At 54.0% G+C, this 15,933-nt stretch overlaps 1 long non-coding RNA gene across 2 annotated transcripts; it reads left to right on the forward strand.

Moving 5' to 3' along the window:
- Positions 1-2,478: 2,478 nt before the first annotated feature.
- On the forward strand, positions 2,479-12,622 carry LOC141980407 (uncharacterized). Of its 2 annotated transcripts, XR_012637541.1 has the most exons (5): positions 2,479-3,917; positions 5,621-5,763; positions 5,838-5,987; positions 6,240-6,549; positions 12,343-12,622. It is a non-coding gene; the product is annotated as an uncharacterized LOC141980407 (long non-coding RNA). The 2 variants fall into 2 exon arrangements; XR_012637542.1 differs by lacking the exon at positions 2,479-3,917 and having other exon boundaries at positions 5,581-5,707; positions 12,343-12,619.
- The last annotated feature ends 3,311 nt before the right edge of the window (positions 12,623-15,933 follow it).

Raw genomic sequence — 15,933 nt, forward strand, 5'->3', positions numbered from 1 at the left:
AGCTCACCGAGCTTCACTGACAAATGCAGCGCTCCAGCACCTGAGCTCTCGGGCTCCCTGTTGAAAGAAAAGCTGAATAAGTTTCAAAGGTCAAAGAGAGTGCTCGTCTTTGGCCAAGGGCAGGGAGTCCCACCCTCAAAGCGAGAACATTTCTCTCTTTGTCTGTCTGTCTTGGGGCAGGAGCGATAACACGTCCTCCTGCATTTGCTATTTCAGAGAGTAGTTTCTGGCTGTCTTCTCAAAGACAGGGTGCGAAAGAGGCCTCAAACCTGACGGAGTGGAAACAAGAACGATGCAGCTCGACTGAGCCAGCTGAGAATTGAGATGTGCCCCTTTGCTCGAGTGAGGGAATGACCCGTGAGGGGACTGGAAACCTGACCGGCCAATTCTTAACTTGCACTCTCTCAGCATCTTTCCTCTGAGTGCCGTCTCTGTAGCTTCAATACTCCAGCACCAGACGCCCTACCAGCTCTGGGCCCGACAAGCTTTCCTTGGGATTGGATTCTGGAGAGCAGGGGTGCAGGGAAGCAACAGGTGCATGTGACTCCGTGGTGAGGTTTTCCTTGCAAGATGTGTGTGTGAGTCTGTGTGTGTAGGAAGCACTGAGGGTGGCACTCGCACTGAACCCACAGAGGGCGACGGTGGTGGGAGTGAGACAGTAGAAGTATAAAGGGGCAAGGATGGGCAGAACGATGATGACTGTGTTGTGTTTCATTCCTTAGATGTGGGGCCACCACCTTTCTCTTTAGCCTTGTAGTATCCCAGGGGTAAAACTAACCATCTGTCCAGCTACAAGGGCGTGTTTGTGTTCATTCCTGCGAGCCACACAGGGGTTTGATGTTGCTGCTTCCAATCCTCTGGCTCTGCTGGGAGAAGGGGCAATTCAGGCCATCACTGAGCTGAGGGAGGGAGATGAAATAAGATTGGTCCCAAAGATTGATCCCTGAGGAACTCTACTGGTAAGCTCCCTCCAGCCTGACAGTTCACCTTTCAGCAGGACCCGCTATAATCTCCCTGTTAACCATTTCCCTATCCATCTTTCAATTTTCATATTGATCCCCATCTTTGCCAGTTTAATGAATAATTCCCCATGTGGCACCATATCAAACGCCTTCCTGAAATCTGTCTTATCCATTCCATTGCTTCGAATTGCTTTACAGTCTACCTCCTCATTGATAGACAATGCTACTCCACCACCTTTACCTTTATTTCAGTCTTTCCTAAACAGCACATACCCTTCAATACCCGTAGTCCAGTCATGACGACTATTCCACCCTGTTTCTGTTATCCCTAGAATATCTGGTTTCACTTCCTGCCCCAGTAGCTCTAGTTCCTCCATTTTGTTACCTAGGCTCCTCGCATTAGTGTACAAACATCTTCATTTTTGCTCTTTGGCCTCGCTCACGTTCTTTACCCAAAGAGGCACGGTCATTCTACAGCCAGTAGAAAATATTAGACTGGTGTCCACACTGCCCTTCCTCCTTATAGCCATTCTCCTACCCACGGCTGTATCCTTTCTTACTTTGTTTTCTTCCCTCTCAAGGCTAAAATCCGGCGTGGACATTACCTGGACATCCCCCAACCAACCATCTCCCCCAGATTCCTAGTTCAAAGCTCTCTTAATCTGTTGTGCCAGCCTCTATCCTAGAAGTCTATTTCCTTCCCTACTCAGATGAAGTCCATCCCGAGAGAACTGTCCTCTGTCCAGGAATGCCTCCCAGTGGCCAGACATCCCAAAGACCTCCTTCTCGCACCATTGCCTGAGCCATCTGTTGATAGTCATAATCTTGTCACGCCTTTGTTGCCCTTCTCCAGGAACAGGCAAAATCCCACTACAGATCACCTGAGCCTCGATTTCCTTAAGCGTCTTCCCCAGCCTAGCACAGTCTCCCTTAATCCTTTCCAGTGAGAATCTAGCCGTATCATTTGTTCCCACATGAAGGATAAATAGGGGATTCTTTCCCGCTCCCTTTAGGATCCTTTTCAACCTCAGATCTACATCCCATATCTTAGCACCTGGAAGACAGCACACCCTTCTATTCTCTGGATCAGCTCTGGTTACAGGCCTGTCTAGTCTTCTCAGTAAAGAGTCCCCGATCACGTAGCCCTGCCTTTCCCTGGTGACGGTGCTATTCTCCAGTCTATCCCCTCTTCCCTCTGGCTGCAAGTTCTTTCCATTCCTACTCTCCCTTGTAATCCTCTTCAACCCATCCTGTAACCTTTTGGAGCTCATATTTGGTGTAGTCTCCATTGACTCTTCCTCTTTTCCAATAGGACTAGCCGCTCTTCTCTTCTTCCTTGCCCCTTCACCTTCAGTGACTACTTGCTGAGCCCCTTCTTCATTTTCCAACTCTCAAAACCTATTCCTGAGCTCTATTTCTCCTTCACGTGTTAAGGAAAAGTTAGCACATGTGACTCCATTTTGGTCTGGGGCCCACCATTGTTTAAATGCCAGCACATCATACACCAGGAGGAGTAATCCTTAGATACTGAATCCCTGTGAAAATCCTCCTCCTTGTCTCCAGCCTGCCTTGATTCCCAGTATCTGGTTTTTGTCAGTCTCTAACTCCCTGTCTCTTGGCCTTGATGTGAGGCCTCCCATCCTGATAATAAAAGTTACTGATGCATGGCTTTAGGACCATGCTGTGTAATTAACATAGTGGTTTAGCACGAGGAATGCACCAAGCAGGGATAGGTGGTAGATAAGACAAGGGTTTGTTTATTGGCTAAGGTTTCCGATGCACGAGGGCAACATGCTTTGCTAAAAAGTATATGACCTTTGTATAATTTGCAGTCAGGGTCCCCTCCTGGCTAGCAGGGGGGCACCACGCTCGAGCGTAATAAACTTAGTGTCTTTTGGGAACTCTGCAGTTGTGGACTTTGTTTCTGTGCCTCAGCCTAGATTCGAACTGTGCGTGTCCTATCAGGTATAATTCGCAGCACTGGTGTGCGTGTCCTACCAGGTGTAATTCGTAACAACAGCAGAGAACTGGAAGCAGCAAATCGGGGGTCGTCTAAAGAGACTAGAAATACAACAATTTACTTCTGAAAGCAGAAGAAAAGACGACATTACCGAGCTGTGTAACGGGGCGACCTGACCCTCAGAGACCGCGAAGGGAAATCTCAGGGGCTCTGCTCACCTGGCCCCAGGGCTGTGTCCTCAAGACAGGCCTGTGGGAGAAGGGAAATCGCCAGAGAGAGGAGAGGGGCCCAGTGTGGATTTTTCGGCTGTGGCAGGGAATTTAGGTCCTGAGACTGGAGCCATAAAGAGGGAGGGGGTGAAGGCTCCCCTCTGCTTTCAGGCTGAAGGAATCCTGGGTTGGTCAGTCTGTCCAGGGGGGTCACATTGCTCACAGGCAAAGAGAGGAGGAGAACTGCCCCCAGAAGGACACATGCGGATCCTGGAGAAAAAGAAAGAGAAAAGAGACCAGCAGCAGGTGAAGGTGGCTGAGTGGGGGATTCCCTTGTGTGTGTGACGGAGCACTTGGGAAGCTGTGTCCATTCAAACACACTGAGCTTTAAGATGGAGGAAGGCCGGACTTCTGTGACTCGGTAAAGGATTTAGGTGTCATAATGGACATACAACTCAGCATGAAATCCCCGTGCGATGCTGTGGCCACCCTTGGACGCACAGACAGGAGAATAGTGACTAGAAATAGGGCACTAGAGATATCTCTGTATACCACCATGGTCAGACCAACACTGGAATCTTGCATACAGTCGTGTTGGCCGTATTTTAAGAGGAAGAATGAAAAATTGGACAGGGGGCAGAGAACCCTCCCCCCCACCAAATAAAAAAGGAGCTGAAAAGTTGCCTTTCAGTGCGAGACAAGAGCTGAATCTGTTCAGTTTCTCACAAAGAAGACCAAGAGGTCACTCGATGAGAGTGCGTAAATCCCCTCACAAAGAGAAACCTGGTACGAAAGGGCTCTTTAACCGAACAGCGAAAGGCAGAACAAGAACCAATGGCTGGAAGTTCATGCCAGAGAAACTAACATTAGAAATTTGGGACACATTTGAAATCGGGTGATAAAACATTGGAACAAGGTACCCAGGGCAATGATGGATTCTCCACTCCACGTGGAGGTGGCAGGAGGGGGCAGGGGGTGCTGAAGCAAGTGCTCTCAGGTGATATAGAAAATGATTTCTCTCCGGTGCTTGGCTGGTGGGCCTTGCTCACATGCTCAGGGTCTCACTGATCTCCGTTTTTGGGGGTTAGGAAGGAATTTCCCCCAGGTCAGATTGGCAGGGATGTTGGAGTTTTTGCCGTCCTCTGTGGCATGGGGCACAAGTCACTTGCCCGGATCAGCTGGGTGTCATGTGTTTGGGGGTCACACTGGATTATTTTGTTGTCTTGACTGGCCTGAAAATCTAGACCTGGATGTTCTGGCTCCAATGTTGCAGTGTCTGACCCGTGGTCACTCCAGCTCCCAGGTGCCTCTTCCTAGTCGAATCCCCAGCCAGTCTTCAGAGGACGGCAGCTGCCGCGCAAGGCAATCGGGGCTGGTGGGAGTGACTCTGGGGTAGTCACTAGCCACAGAAAACAGACTCTCTCCCAACACCCCGACTGCTGGCCCTCAGGCCTCTGGCCGTACAGGAGATGGGCCAGGCCCCTGTGGGAGGAATGAGGGGGATAGAAACCCCCAGGATGGGGAGTTGTGTGTTTCAGCCATGTTGGGGTGTGGGTTTCACTCAGACCCATGCACTGTACCCACACGCAGAGCCAGTTCAGACTGTCGAACCCCAGACCCATGAGGGACGTGTTCAGCTCAGCATCAGTTGGGCTTTAACCTATGAGAAATAACTTTGGAGTTATTGTGGGGTCTCAGGGCCAGAGGACACCAGACCCCTGAGCTGTCAGTGGAGAGCCAGGTGACCCATCAGCACGAGGCCTTGTGCGTCAGCAGGAGGCCTTGTGCGTGGGGGGCAGACACACGGCTCAGGGAAAGGGGAAGGTCACACACACAGCTGGAGCCCTCACCCAGATCTGCACCCCTGCCCCAGCCCGCAGCCCCCTCCTGCACCCTGAACCCCTCATTTCTGGCTTCACCCCAGAGCCTGCACCCCCCCATTAGAGCCCTCACCCCCTCCCACATCCCACCCCCCTGCCCCAGCCCAGTGATAGTGAGTGAGGGTGAGGGAGAGCGAGCCACCAAGAGAGGGAGAATGGAGTGAACTGGGGGCGGGGCCTCTGAGAAGGGGCGGGGCAGGAGCTGAGGGGAAGGGGCGGGGCTAGGGGGGTTGGTTTTGTGCAGAAAGTTGGTAACCTGACATCAGGCCTGGCATAGGTGCTGCCTTTTGATTTTGCCAGTGGGTGCCCCATCCCAGCTCTGCCCTCTCCCCCAAGGCGCCAGCCCCACCTCCACCCCACCCTGCTCTGCCCCCTCCCCTGAGGGCATCCCACTCACTCCTTCCTGCCCCCTCCTACCTTAAGGGCACGGTGGGTGTGTGTTTGTGGGGGCTCAGCTCCCCCCAACTGGCAATTTTCAGCATATTCATGCACTTTTCATATTCTACCATTTGGGAGCCCTGTGGATACCATAGGGTGTCTGGAATGGGGGGGGTGTCTGGAATGGGGGGGGGGTGTGATCCCACGGTGCTCCTTCCCCTCTGCCTGCAGAGCTGAGGACAGATGGGTCTGAGGAGCAGAGCAGGAGCTCTGGGAAGGAGAAGAGCAATATGAAGATGGCGTCTAAGACGAGGCCAGGTGACTCTGTGGAGGGAGACATGCTGGACAATGCCAAGGGTTGGGGAGACAACCAGGTGTGAGCCCAGGGCGCAAAGAGAGCTGGGGGAGGGTGTCTGTGTCTGTAACACTTCCCTGTGCTCTCTCACAGATGGAGTCCAAGAGGGATAGGAAGGAGAGGACGAGCGCCCCAGTACTCAAGAATAATAAGGTGCATCCTAGCTGGGCCCGGGGCTCTGCGGGGTTCAGACCAGTGGAAGGGACAAGAGTCTCCTGTGCAGAGTGACGATTTTGGGTGCAGGTACACTGGGGTGTTTCTAATTGTAGCTCCCAGAACATCATGGGAAGGCGGTTCAGGGTAGAGCCCTGGGGTGTGGGAGATGCGAAAAGAAGAGCCCCGCCATCACGGTAGAGTGTGATGATAACTTTTGTTTTTCCTTCTTGCGTTGTGTTTGGCACCAAGGGAAAAGAAGTGTGTGTGTGTGCATGTCTTGATGCCAGGCAAGACCTGTCCAGCTCACCCTCTCTCTCTTTTTACTGCCTCCTACCACAGGCCATGGGCAGGAGAAGTGCGCATTGATCCCCACAGGCTTGGTCTCGAGAGCCTGCACCATCTGGCAGGAGGGAGGAGGGTTGAAGCCAGAGCCCTGGGGTATGGGAGGAGCGAGAAGAGGAGCCTCGCCACTATTGCTTTTTCTTTCCCTCTTGTGTTGTGTTTAATACCAAGGGGAAAGAAGTCGTGAGGACGGAGTCCAGCCCCGAGGTGAGATGGAAAGTGAGCGAGAGCAGTGAGAGCGTGAATCCTGTTGATGCCAGGCAAGACCTGTCCAGCTGGGAGCGAAGCAGCTGTCGCTGTGAGTGAGGTAAGTGTCTGGTTTGGGGAGGGCTCTGGTCACAGCCCCCCTGGCTCCAAGCAGGGACTTCCCGTTAGCTGGTGTGGGTTTCCTGCCTAGCTGTGGCTTCAAGGGAGATGATGTTGCCATTTGCGGGGGCTGATCATCTCTCTGGCCAGGAGTGGGGTGTGCTCCCCAGGAGAAGGTTGGATCCCTGAGGGTGACTCCCTGTTCTGAGTTTCTTTCCTTCCTCCTAGGTTTCTCTCTCTCTCTCTCTCTCTGTCTTCTCTACTGTGTTGGCCAATTCACACTCAAACTCTCTCTCTCCTTTCATGGACACCTATCATGTTCAGTTGCCTGCATCCTCTTCCTCTGCTCCCCCCTCCCAGTCTCCTCTGGGCTCGGCTGGGTCTGTCTGCCTGTGGGCATGGTCTCTGCCCTACTGGGCTAAGTGGCTTGCCCCTCCCACCCCGTATCTTCCTAGAGAGTTTGGGGAGACTTCATTGGTGTAACTGGGTCACAGCGTAAGTGGCCAGTCATGACTTTGGGGCTGTGGGGTCTGAGACGGAGAGGGGTGGATTCGTGGTCATGGCTTAGGGCACAGGAGAAGTGGGGCTGGGATTAGAGATGCCTCGAACCCCCCTTATCACCCCTGGCTCCATTACTGCATCACCCAAAAGCCTCGCTCGGGGTCCACGCCCAGTTCTGGGTTTCCAACGGTGGCACTGGCACCGTGGCACCGGGCCCACGCTCAGAAGGGGTCCCGGCCTGGCCCCCTCCACTTGCCATGTGCCCCGAGGCCCCACTACCCACTAGCTCCTCTCGCCCACTGCTTGCTCCTTTTGGCCAGCCAGGCCCGGGGCTTCTCTCCTCCCTCTTCCCCCCTCCCCCCACCACTGCTGGCTCCTCTCCGCCAGGGGTGGTGGAAGCTCTACGGCGAAGGTCTTTTATCGGGCACTAGCTCTCTCAGCTCAGGGCATGGGGCTCCCACTGGTGTCTCTAGACTTCGTCCTCTGCCCCGTCTCCCCAAACTCCCCAAGTCTTGTGGAAACGAGCCTGCTCCTCTCGCAGGTGGCTGACAAAGGAGGCTCCGGCCCTGTGAGGCTCTGGCGTTGTGCAGAGCACGGTGCAGCAGGGAGTTATCACTAGGGCCGTAGTTCTTCCTTCCCAGAAACAGGACGTACGTGTGGAAAATGGGGCAGCTCCCCCAGCCCCCCCAGGGCAGCGCAAGGTCAGTGTTTGTCAACAGGGATCAGCAGGAACTCCTACCCCTGCATGGGCTGGGATGGATACCTGGCTGTCCTGGGCCCCTAGAGGTGTGAGAGCAAAGGGAAGGTTTGTTTGTGGATTTTCCCCTTCGGGGAACCGAAGGAGCTTTTTCTCTGAGAGCTGCATGGGAGGAAGTGAAGGCTCAACCCTGAGCTGGAGGCTGGCAGCGATATTCTGTTCAGGGCTGGTGGGGGAAGCTCCCCGCAGTGAGGCGTAGAGGCTCTCTGCTAAAATCTGGCCTGGAAGGTGTTAGTTGTGCGATATTTGTTCAGTGCTGATTGATGGGCTGTAGGAGCTCTGTTGGAAAGAGAGCCACCCCCAGCTCTCAGTTCTGCTGACTTTGCAGGTGGACGCTGCCTTTTGGGTCCTAGTGCCTGTCGGGCTCCCTGTCTGCGTGCTGGGAGGAGCCATCCTGTGCTCTGTACAGCAGTGAGTGCGTGTGCTGGGGCAGGGCGGGGTGGGGGGAGCGGGGGGAACTAAGCCGTAGGGAAGGAAGGGGGTGGGATGAGGAGGGGTGGGGAATGGGGAAGGAGCACGGGTTGGGGAAGAGAAGGGGATAGAGGAAGCGGGGGCAGGGGGAAGCGGGGGCCCGGCATGCAGCATCCCCTTGGCAGCAGCTGAGGCTCCCCATTAAGCAGGCCCATCAAACCCTCACCCTGACAAGCCCCAGCTCCCCTGCACCCGGACCACCCCGATAAGCCCCCCAGACACCCACCCCACAGAGCCCCAGCCTGCTGCACTTGGACCCGCACTCCAATGAGCCCTACCTCCCCTGCACCTGGACCCGTCCTGCGCTGAGCTCCCCACACCAACACACCTCCTGCTGAGCCCCAACCACCTTCACTTGGAGCCCTCTGCAGAGTCCCACTGCGCCTGCACCTGGAGCCCCCCAACAAGCCCCTGTGCATCCCGATCCCGCAGTGAGCCACCTCAGCCCGACTGCTCCACACAGAACCCTCTTACCCCACCCGGATCCCCTCACACTGAGCCCCTCTACACTTCGATCCTGCCAGGCTGAGCCTGTCTGCCCACACCTGGCGCAGGGGCAGTGGCCAAGAGTGTTTCTGGGGCAGGTTTATCCCTTCCGCTGTGTCAGGGTAGGGTGCAGCCTCACGGCCGAGTCCCTATCCCGGGAGGGGAGGGGGAAGGCTGCAGGGTGATCTCCCACCTCCACGCAGCCAGTGGCCTCTGCTCCCCACTGCCAGGCCGGAGTTTCCACATTCATTTATTGACAAATAACATTTGCAGAATTTTAAAATAGTGCACAGAATTTTTAATTGTTTGGTGCTGAATTTCCTCAGGAATATGGGGTGCTGGGCAGTTGTGGGGGGGCTGTGAGAGGGGCACTGGGGAGTGCAGGGCACAGGGACCTGTGAGCCAGATCTCTGGGTGAGGGGGCACTGGGCATGGGAGTTGCTGGGCATAAGAGGGTGGGGAGCAATGGGCAGGGGGGTGGTATGACAGAGCACGCTGGCAGCGCATGGCTGGGTGGGCCAGTATGTGTCTGTTGGCTGCGGGTTTGCAAAGAGAGCCCCTGTGTGGGGCTGTGCAGACCGGAGCTGTGTCTCCCTCCCCCCACCTCCCTGTGCCTTACCCCTGGCCGGCCCCTGGCTCTGGTGATCAACCCCCCCTTGTGCTATACCCCATTCCTCCATAGGGACCCACATATATGTTTGGTGCCGGGCTCACAGAAGGTTAATCGGGCCTTGTCCACACCTCCTTGTGCTGGGCACTGCACGGACACCCAGAGGGCCGGCAGGATGCATGAGGAGGTAGATGAGTGTGTGAGGCAGATGGGTGAAGGGCTGTATGTGGCATACAGTGGGGGCGGATGGGGGGCTTTAGGGTTGGATGGACAGCGGGACAGGTGGAGAGCTGCAGGGACGGGTGGTGACGTCACGGGCTAGAGGTGTGATGGGTTCAGCTCATGGGTGCTGGCCCTGTCATCTCCTGCCCCATCTGCCCTGGACTGTGCCCCATCTCTTGCAGGCAGCACTCAGCAGAGTCAGGCCCTGTAGCGGTACACTGGTGCCTCCATCCCGTGCGTACACCTGTGCACAGGGTGCTGCTGGAGAGCTCAGGCCTGGACAAGCCAGCGGGCTCACGGCTGCTGAACCAGCTCCTCCAAAGACTGCCCCAGATCTCCCCCTCCTTGGGCAGCAAGACCCTGGCTGGAGGGGCTCCTTGTCCCTCCTTGCACCCAAAGCAGCCTGCTCAGCAGAGAGACTGAGGTCCCCTGCCTCCGCCCAGCCTCTAGCTGGAGCTGCTCCAGCCCCGAATTGCTGGTCTCCCAGCCTGGCTGGAGTTGGTGTGATGTCCTCGCGGAGTCAGTTCTTTCTCCCTGGTAGATTATGATTTTCCCCTCTGCAGTTAGTTGGTCTTTCTCTGCTTCCCCAGAACCCCTCCCCAGAGTCTGTCATTGCTTCACCTAAAAGCTGCTTCCCCTTTGGGTCTCTGTGTTCTGGGGTGTCTGCTGTCATCGGGGACACTGGGCTATGGGCAGGTGCTCAGCAAGGTGAGGGTTGTAACTCAGAGCTTTCTTCATCAGAAATTTCAGTAAAATTAGCCTTTGCCTCATTCCTTAAAGTGCAGAGTAACACACAGGCACACACCTGCTCACCGGGGATATGTGTGGGTCGGTGTCAGGGTGCAGGGCCCCCTGGTGCCCAGGTGAGGCAGTGCATGGTGAATATCGCTCCTGTTGGGGCCCTGACAACTGCTGGCCAGGTGGGATAGTGCCCTATGTGTATCTGCCCCCCAGCACTGTGATAGTGACCCCTGCTGGCCAGGCACCACTGGTAGCCAGATGAGTCAGTGCTCTAAGTGTGTTCTTCACCTCCCCCACGGTGGCAGGGTGCCTGGGTGGCCGTGTTAGGTAGTACCCTGGGTATCTTCCAACCCCCTTGTGGCAGTGAGCCCTGTTCCTGGTGCACATCACTCCCCCACTAGGGATGTGCACTGGTGGCCAAGTGGGGCAAATCCCTGTGTGTAGCCCCCCACCCCCTCTGTGGCCAGCTATGGCAGGCACGAATCCCTGGCATCCACGTGGGGCAATACCCTCTATATATCCCCCAATTGACACAGTGCCCTATGCATGTGTGTTTGTCTCCCCTGTCAAGGTTCCTTCCCCACTCTGAACTCTAGGGTACAGATGTGGGGACCGGCATGAAAACCTCCTTAGCTTACTTTTACTAGCTTAAGTTAAAACGTCCCCAAGGTACAAATTAATTTTACCCTTTGCCCTTGGAATTTCCACTGCCACCACCAAACTTTAACTGGGTTTACTGGGAAACGTAGTTTGGACACGTCTTTCCCCCCAAAATCCTCCCAACCCTTGCACCCCACTTCCTGGGGAAGGTTTGGTAAAAATCCTCACCAATTTGCATAGGTGACCACAGACCCAAACCCTTGATCTTAGAACAATGAAAAAGCATTCAGTTTTCTTACAAGAAGACTTTTAATAGAAGTAAAGGAATCACCTCTGTAAAATCAGGATGGTAGATACCTTACAGGGTGATTAGATTCAAAACAGAGAGAATCCCTCTAGGCAAAACCTTAAGTTACAAAAAAGACACACAGACAGGAATAGTCATTCTATTCAGCACAGTTCTTTTCTCAGCCATTTAAAGAAATCAGAATCTAACACATACCTAGCTAGATTACTTACTAAAAGTTCTAAGACTCCATTCCTGTTCTGTCCCTGGCAAAAGCAGCATACAGACAGAAACAGACCCTTTGTTTTTTCCCCCTCCTCCCAGCTTTTGAAAGTCTCTTGTCTCCTCATTGGTCATTTTGGTCAGGTGCCAGCGAGGTTACCTTTAGCTTCTTAACCCTTTACAGGTGAGAGGATTATTCCTCTGGCCAGGAGGGATTTTAAAGGAGTTTTACCCTTCCCTTTATTTTTATGACATCCCCTATTTGGGTAGTGACTGCTGGTGGCTAAGTGAGGCAGTGGCCTTTGATTTCCTCTTCTCTCCCCGCACTCCCACATCTGAGGTAGTGCCCCCTGTTGGCCAGTTGAGGCACTACTAATTGGAGCAGTGACCTCCCGGTGGTGGCCTGGTGTGGCAGTGCCCTCTTGGTATCTCCCTCCCACAACAGACAGACACACACTGTTGTGGTAGTGGCCACTTCAGGCCGTGGCCTGTTTATCATTCCCCCACCACCATTGCAGCAGTGACTCCTGGTGGCCACGTGAGGCAGGGCCCTGCATGTGTCCCCCCGGCCAGTGCTGCAGTGACCCCTGGGGCCCAGTTTGAGAACTGGTTTTGTGTACCTCACGTGTAGCCCGCGTGTACCTCACGTCTTGGGGCAGTGAAGTGTGGTAGCCAGCTAACACAGGGCACAGTCTGACGTCTGGTGGCCACGTGGGGCAGTGGCCTGTGTGTACCCTCTCCACTGGCGCCGTGACCCCTGCTGTCTTGGTACTAAGATGCAGCCACATCTGGGTTACACAGTGGGGCTGTATATAGGCCAATGGGGATAGGCCCCCACTGTTCCAGGAAGTAGACAAGGTCTAAGATACCAGAGCAACTCCTGCTGCTATTTCAACAGGAAGAGAAGGAGGAGGCTGCAGGATGGTGAAGGAGAGAAAATCAACACTGCAGGAGCAGGAGAAGGTAAAGACCAGGAGAATCCAGAAGCCAAGTCACCAGAGAGGCACAGGGAACCTCTCTGCAACCTCCCCAAAACTCTCATTTGAAGAGGGGTGTGGACTGTGGAATATGTAGCTTTCTCCCCCCAAAAATAAAGAAATAGCTTTGCGCTCTGATGCGCTATGTAAGGTCAGTTCTTTGATGGGGTTAGTGAGGGGTTCGATGCCATTTAACTAACCCACTTTCAAGTCACGTCTTCTACTAATCAAAATTCATTTTGCTGAGTGTCCCCCTGTTGGCAAGTCCTGAATTCTCCGCGCTGACCCGTCCCTTCAAGGCCCTGGGTTTGTGGTACAGGAAGGGCTTGATCACTTTTTATAGTGGGGGAGCTGAAAGCCGGTTAGCTGGACCCCCGTGTGTTCACAAGCAGTGTGAAAAAACACAATTCCCGCTCACACTACTCAGGGGCAGCACAGCTCCGGGGTTCTCAAGGATCACACAATAATGCTCGCTTCAGAGGCGTGCGCACGGGGTGGGCCCAGGCACACCTGAATCAGGGTCGCCCCAAGCGCAAAAAAAAAGGGGGGGGGCGGCCGGACTGCTGGAGATGGGGGGAGAGGGAGTCTGGGGTAGGGGGGCCCCAGCCCAGCCACTCTTCTCCGCCCCCGCTCTCTCCTGCGGGGGAGAAGCTTGGTGGGGCTGCGCCCCGGGCTCGGTCCTGCTGGTCCGAGGCCGCCGGCAGCCAAGCTCCCGCCTCGCCCCGCAGCTCGCTCTGGACTCGCCCCACCTCCGCCCCTGCTCCCGGTCCGGCAGAGAGAGGGGGACGTGGAGAAGAGGCGGGGACAGGGCCTTGAGGAAGGGGGTGGAATCGGGGTATACCTTACAGCTCCCTCCTGTGAAACACTCAGGGCAGGGGGCTGGAAGCACCCCCACGACTCCAGCACACCTCCCCAGCCCTGACCCCTGCAGCCCTCTCCCACACACGCAGCCCGCTGCCCTGACTCCTACAAGCCCCAGCCCTGACTCCTGCACCCTCCTCACACGCCCTGCCCTGACTCCTGCACCCCCCTTCACACACCCAGTCCCCAGTTCTGACTCCTGCACCCCCCTCACATCCCCACCCCCACCCTGAGCACCAGATTGGAGCTCTTGCACCCTCCCCCCACACATATCAACCTGCACCCCTTGCACCGAATGGGAGCTCCCCCAGGTAAGCGCTCCACACCCCCAACCTCCTGCCCCAACCCTGAGCCCCCTCCCTCATTCTACCTCCTGTTCAGACCCTGCACCCCAACCCCCAGCCTTCTCCTTCACACCCAGCCCTGTGCTCAGTGCACCCCACACCCTCAGCTCAGTGCAGAGTGAGACGAAGAGAATGGGCTAGACTAGGGAGAAGGTAGGTACCCACTCTATGTGGGCAGGAGTGGGGGGGATCCTGTTTACCCCCTCCCCAGACCTGCTCTGCTTGCAGTTCACCCCTGGCCCCTTTCTTGCTTCAAGGATCAATCCTAGCTCCTGCCCCACTGTGCTTTTGCCCTCAGCCCCTGCCTTGCTCCAGTCAACAGGGACTAATCCTCCTCCCATGTCCCGCTGTGCTCATCTTGCCCCTGTCCCTTGCCTCACTCCAGCTGCAGACCAATCCTTCCCCCCACACCACATGCCCAACTTTGAGGGTGGATAAAAATAAATGACTTTTTTTAAAAAATCAAATAATCGGATTTTTTTTATTTAAATTGGATTTTTGAGGAAAAAATATCTAAAGATTGTTTTAATTAAGGTACATCAGAGATGCTTAGTTTTGCAGTTCTCAAACTGTGGATTTGCGTCTCCAGAGGTAACGTGCTTATTAACAGCAAAAATGTTTTAAATAAATAAATAATATAGAGAGGTGAGAAATAACAGACCTCAACTCTATTGTCCCTCTGCAAATATGTGGACACAGGGTCAACCCCTTACCTCTCTTTAAAAGTGAAAAGTTTCAAAAAGTTCAATAAATAGAAGATTGTTGGGGGCAGAATAGATCTGGACAAGGAAAAGAAGTCTGGAGATAAACGTGAGAAGTGAGGGACATATGCTTTTTTTAAAACTATTATGTTTGCTGTCGAAGAAAAATATCCAGAATACTTCACGTGGTTGTTTTAGTTAAATAAAGCAATTTAAATATCTGTCTGGGGATGTTCTCTTCCTAATACAGCCTGGCAAGAAAATCCTCCAAATATTAATGATTAACCTGTTGAATTGGAGAGAGTTCACCTCCCAATAACTTCATAAATCTCTGCTTCAGTTACCTTTGGTAAATGAAATAACCAAACACTCATTCATTTTGTGACATAGCTGTAAAACTCATCTGAAAAGTTTTCAAAATAAATCACGGTATAAAAATGTATAGTGTTTCCTTTCTAAAAGTGAAACCTACATCGAACTCTGAGTTGTGAAGAATATGTATTAAGGATATAACAAGCAACAAGAATGCGCTTTTATGTAGAAAACCATGATTAAATGGCGTCTTCCTGACAAGTGATTTAAATCAAATCCACCCTGCCCGCTGTACTCTTGCCCCGGCCTCTTCATTCCCCAGGGGGCCCACAAATATGTTTGGTGCCAGGCCCACAGAAAGTCAATCCTGCCCTGTTCCTAGAATGAACCCTCATTGAGTGGGGCGATCCCCAGGGAGCAGCTCCAACCTCCAACGTGTCTGGCCAGTGGCAGGACATGAGCAGGGCAAGGGAGGGGGGTGGCAGTGACATCACACAGGCCTTTTGCAGGAGCTCAGCCGATTGATCAAAGGTGGTGGGGAGGTGGTGACCTCACAGACAGATGCTGACATCAGCCAGGCAGGACGGGGAGGGGCCAGAGAAACCTCGGCGACCCCTGTGGCTTCACTTCAGCGAGTCTCCTTCTCGAGGTCTCTCCGTGAGGACTGAGAGGGGATCGGGGTCACGTACGTGAGCATCAGGGGGAACCTCTGTAGAGTTTTCTCCTTTCCTTTCATTGATTTATTGATAGAAAACAGACGTCCCTGTTGAGAAGGTAAGAGCCTCCTCAGGTCTGAAACCTCTTCAGTCGGATCCATCTGGTGACAGTTGAATTCTAGGCGTGGAAAACACAAGCTTAAGGAAGCAGAATTTTATTCCGCACCTAAATTCTGTCCCTTAGAATCACTGGGGACATGAGGGTTTGTCCTTTTTATTTCACCTTTTCCTCCATTCCTCCCTCCTTTCTCTTCTTCTCTTGCATCTTTTGTCCTTTCTCCTCTTCCCCTCCCAACACCAGGAGGTTTGTGTGTGTTTGTGAATCCACTGATCTTCCTTCACGTGGGAACAGATGATACCGATAGATTCTCATTGGAACGTATCAAGGAAGACTATGCCAGGCTTGGGAAGAAGCTTTAGGAAATTGAGGCTCAGGTGATCTTCAGTGGGTTTCTGCCTGTTCCTAGAGGTGGGCAACAAAGGTGTGACAAGATTATGACTATCAACAGATGGCTCAGGCAGTGGTGCTGTAAGGAGGGTTTTGGGATGTATGGCCACTGGGAGGCATTCATGGACAG

The sequence above is a fragment of the Natator depressus genome, unplaced genomic scaffold (genome assembly GCF_965152275.1).
Source record: "Natator depressus isolate rNatDep1 unplaced genomic scaffold, rNatDep2.hap1 scaffold_35, whole genome shotgun sequence".
In the NCBI taxonomy this organism is placed as follows: Eukaryota; Metazoa; Chordata; order Testudines; family Cheloniidae; genus Natator; species Natator depressus.